At 23.0% G+C, this 4833-nt stretch overlaps 1 long non-coding RNA gene across 1 annotated transcript; it reads left to right on the forward strand.

Annotated features, from left to right (window-relative positions):
* Positions 1-826: 826 nt before the first annotated feature.
* LOC143378222 (uncharacterized) lies at positions 827-3038 on the forward strand. The gene is made up of 2 exons (XR_013087831.1): positions 827-1603; positions 1995-3038. It is a non-coding gene; the product is annotated as an uncharacterized LOC143378222 (long non-coding RNA).
* The last annotated feature ends 1795 nt before the right edge of the window (positions 3039-4833 follow it).

Genomic DNA, 4833 nt, shown 5'->3' on the forward strand with positions numbered 1-4833 from the left:
AAATAAACTAGAGAAAAAATAGGTGTATAAATAGAGAAAAATAGCTAATTAAAAAAAATAGGTAAATAAATAGAGGGGAAAAAAGGTAAATAAATAGAGAAAAGAAAGGAGGTAAATAAATAGAGAAAAATAGGTAAATAATTTAGAGAAAAAAATAGGCAAATAAATAGAGAAAAATAGGTAGTGAAGTAGAGAAAACAAAGTAGGTAAATAAATACAGAAAAAAGAGGTAAATAACTAGAGAAAAAATAGGTAAATAAATACAGAAAAAAGAGGTAAATAAATAGAGAAAAATAGGTAAATAAATTAGGGGAAAATAGGTAAATAAACAAAGGAGAATAGGTAAATAAGTAGAGAAAACAAAAGAGGTAAACAAATAGAGAAAAAATAGGAAAATAAATAGAGAAAAAATAGGTAAATTATCTGGAGAAAAAATCGGTGTATACATAGAGATATATAGCTAAATAATTCAAAGAAAAAAAGGTAAATAAAAAAATAGGTAAAGAAATTTGAGGAAAAAATAGGTAAATAAATGAGAAAGAAAATGGGTAAATAACTAGAGAAAAAATTGGTAAATAAATAGAGGAAAACACGAGGTAACTAAATAGAGAAAAATAGGTAAATAAATAGAGAAAAAATAGGTAAATAAAACAGGGAAAAATAGGTAAATAAACAGAGAAAAATAGGTAAATAAGTAGAGAAAACAAAAGAGGTAAACAAATAGAGAAAAAATAGGAAAATAAATAGAGAAAAAATAGGTAAATTATCTGGAGAAAAAATCGGTTTATACATAGAGATATATAGCTAAATAATTCAAAGAAAAAAAGGTAAATAAAAAAATAGGTAAAGAAATTTGAGGAAAAAATAGGTAAATAAATGAGAAAGAAAATGGGTAAATAACTAGAGAAAAAATTGGTAAATAAATAGAGGATAAGAAGAGGTAACTAAATAGAGAACAAAACGTAAATAAATAGAGAAAAAATAGGTAAATAAAATAGGGAAAAATTGCTAAATAAATCAAGGAAAAAAGGTAAATAAAAAATAGGTAAAGAAATTAGAGGAAAAAATAGGTAAATAAATGAGAAGAAAAATGGGTAAATAACTAGAGAAAAAATTGGTAAATAAACAGAGGAATACACGAGGTAACTAAATAGAGAAAAATAGGTAAATAAATAGAGAAAAAATAGGTAAATAAAATAGGGAAAAATAGGTAAATAAACAGAGAAAAATAGGTAACTAAGTAGAGAAAACAAAAGAGGTAAACAAATAGAGAAAAAATAGGAAAATAAATAGAGAAAAAATAGGTGTATAAATAGAGAAAAATAGCTAATTAAAAAAAATAGGTAAATAAAAAGAGGGAAAAAAGGTAAATAAATAGAGAAAACAAAGGAGGTAAATAAATAGAGAAAAAATAGGTAAATAATTTAGAGAAAAAAACAGGCAAATAAATAGAGAAAAATAGGTAATGAAGTAGAGAAAACAAAGTAGGCAAATAAATACAGAAAAAAGAGGTAAATAACTAGAGAAAAAATAGGTAAATTAATAGAGAAAAAAGAGGTAAATATATACAGAAAAAATAGGTAAATAACATAGGGAAAAATAGGTAAATAAATAGAGAAAAAATAGGTAAATAAAATAGGGAAAAATAGGTAAATAAACAGAGAAAAATAGGTAAATTAGTAGAGAAAACAAAAGAGGTAAACAAGTAGAGAAAAAAGAGGAAAATAAATAGAGAAAAAATAGGTAAATTATCTGGAGAAAAAATCGGTGTATACATAGAGATATATAGCTAAATAATTCAAAGAAAAAAAAGGTAAATAAAAAAATAGGTAAAGAAATTTGAGGAAAAAATAGGTAAATAAATGAGAAAGAAAATGGGTAAATAACTAGAGAAAAAATTGGTAAATAAATAGAGGATAAGAAGAGGTAACTAAATAGAGAACAAAACGTAAATAAATAGAGAAAAAATAAGTAAATAAAATAGGGAAAAATAGGTAAATAAACAGAGAAAAATAGGTAAATAAGTAGAGAAAACAAAAGAGGTAAACAAATAGAGAAAAAATAGGAAAATAAATAGAGAAAAAATAGGTAAATAAATAGAGAAAAAATAGGTAAATTATCTGGAGAAAAAATAGGTGTATAAATAGAGAAAAATAGGTAAATAAACCAAAGGAAAAAAGGTAAATAAAAAATTAGGTAAATAAATTAGAGGAAAAAATTGGTAAATAAACAGAGAAAAATAGGTAATGATGTAGAGAAAACAAAGTAGGTACATAAATACAGAAGAAAGAGGTAAATAAACTAGAGAAAAAATAGGTGTATAAATAGAGAAAAATAGCTAATTAAAAAAAATAGGTAAATAAATAGAGGGGAAAAAAGGTAAATAAATAGAGAAAAGAAAGGAGGTAAATAAATAGAGAAAAATAGGTAAATAATTTAGAGAAAAAAATAGGCAAATAAATAGAGAAAAATAGGTAGTGAAGTAGAGAAAACAAAGTAGGTAAATAAATACAGAAAAAAGAGGTAAATAACTAGAGAAAAAATAGGTAAATAAATACAGAAAAAAGAGGTAAATAAATAGAGAAAAATAGGTAAATAAATTAGGGGAAAATAGGTAAATAAACAAAGGAGAATAGGTAAATAAGTAGAGAAAACAAAAGAGGTAAACAAATAGAGAAAAAATAGGAAAATAAATAGAGAAAAAATAGGTAAATTATCTGGAGAAAAAATCGGTGTATACATAGAGATATATAGCTAAATAATTCAAAGAAAAAAAGGTAAATAAAAAAATAGGTAAAGAAATTTGAGGAAAAAATAGGTAAATAAATGAGAAAGAAAATGGGTAAATAACTAGAGAAAAAATTGGTAAATAAATAGAGGAAAACACGAGGTAACTAAATAGAGAAAAATAGGTAAATAAATTGAGAAAAAATAGGTAAATAAAACAGGGAAAAATAGGTAAATAAACAGAGAAAAATAGGTAAATAAGTAGAGAAAACAAAAGAGGTAAACAAATAGAGAAAAAATAGGAAAATAAATAGAGAAAAAATAGGTAAATTATCTGGAGAAAAAATCGGTGTATACATAGAGATATATAGCTAAATAATTCAAAGAAAAAAAAGGTAAATAAAAAAATAGGTAAAGAAATTTGAGGAAAAAATAGGTAAATAAATGAGAAAGAAAATGGGTAAATAACTAGAGAAAAAATTGGTAAATAAATAGAGGATAAGAAGAGGTAACTAAATAGAGAACAAAACGTAAATAAATAGAGAAAAGATAGGTAAATAAAATAGGGAAAAATTGCTAAATAAATCAAGGAAAAAAGGTAAATAAAAAATAGGTAAAGACATTAGAGGAAAAAATAGGTAAATAAATGAGAAGAAAAATGGGTAAATAACTAGAGAAAAAATTGGTAAATAAATAGAGGATAAGAAGAGGTAACTAAATAGAGAACAAAACGTAAATAAATAGAGAAAAGATAGGTAAATAAAATAGGGAAAAATTGCTAAATAAATCAAGGAAAAAAGGTAAATAAAAAATAGGTAAAGAAATTTGAGGAAAAAATAGGTAAATAAATGAGAAAGAAAATGGGTAAATAACTAGAGAAAAAATTGGTAAATAAACAGAGGAAAACACGAGGTAACTAAATAGAGAAAAATAGGTAAACAAATAGAGAAAAAATAGGAAAATAAATAGAGAAAAAATAGGTAAATAAATAGAGAAAAAATAGGTAAATTATCTGGAGAAAAAATAGGTGTATAAATAGAGAAAAATAGGTAAATAAACCAAAGGAAAAAAGGTAAATAAAAAATTAGGTAAATAAATTAGAGGAAAAAATTGGTAAATAAACAGAGAAAAATAGGTAATGAAGTAGAGAAAACAAAGTAGGTAAATAAATACAGAAAAAAGAGGTAAATAAACTAGAGAAAAAATAGGTGTATAAATAGAGAAAAATAGCTAATTAAAAAAAATAGGTAAATAAATAGAGGGGAAAAAAGGTAAATAAATAGAGAAAACAAAGGAGGTAAATAAATAGAGAAAAAATAGGTAAATAATTTAGAGAAAAAAACAGGCAAATAAATAGAGAAAAATAGGTAATGAAGTAGAGAAAACAAAGTAGGCAAATAAATACAGAAAAAGAGATAAATAACTAGAGAAAAAATAGGTAAATTAATAGAGAAAAAAAGAGGTAAATATATACAGAAAAAATAGGTAAATAACATAGGGAAAAATAGGTAAATAAATAGAGAAAAAATAGGTAAATAAAATAGGGAAAAATAGGTAAATAAACAGAGAAAAATAGGTAAATTAGTAGAGAAAACAAAAGAGGTAAACAAGTAGAGAAAAAAGAGGAAAATAAATAGAGAAAAAATAGGTAAATTATCTGGAGAAAAAATCGGTGTATACATAGAGATATATAGCTAAATAATTCAAAGAAAAAAAAGGTAAATAAAAAAATAGGTAAAGAAATTTGAGGAAAAAATAGGTAAATAAATGAGAAAGAAAATGGGTAAATAACTAGAGAAAAAATTGGTAAATAAATAGAGGATAAGAAGAGGTAACTAAATAGAGAACAAAACGTAAATAAATAGAGAAAAGATAGGTAAATAAAATAGGGAAAAATTGCTAAATAAATCAAGGAAAAAAGGTAAATAAAAAATAGGTAAAGAAATTAGAGGAAAAAATAGGTAAATAAATGAGAAGAAAAATGGGTAAATAACTAGAGAAAAAATTGGTAAATAAACAGAGGAAAACACGAGGTAACTAAATAGAGAAAAATAGGTAAATAAATAGAGAAAAAATTAGTAAATAAAATAGGGAAAAATAGGTAAA

The sequence above is a fragment of the Andrena cerasifolii genome, unplaced genomic scaffold (genome assembly GCF_050908995.1).
Source record: "Andrena cerasifolii isolate SP2316 unplaced genomic scaffold, iyAndCera1_principal scaffold1327, whole genome shotgun sequence".
NCBI lineage: Eukaryota > Metazoa > Arthropoda > Insecta > Hymenoptera > Andrenidae > Andrena > Andrena cerasifolii.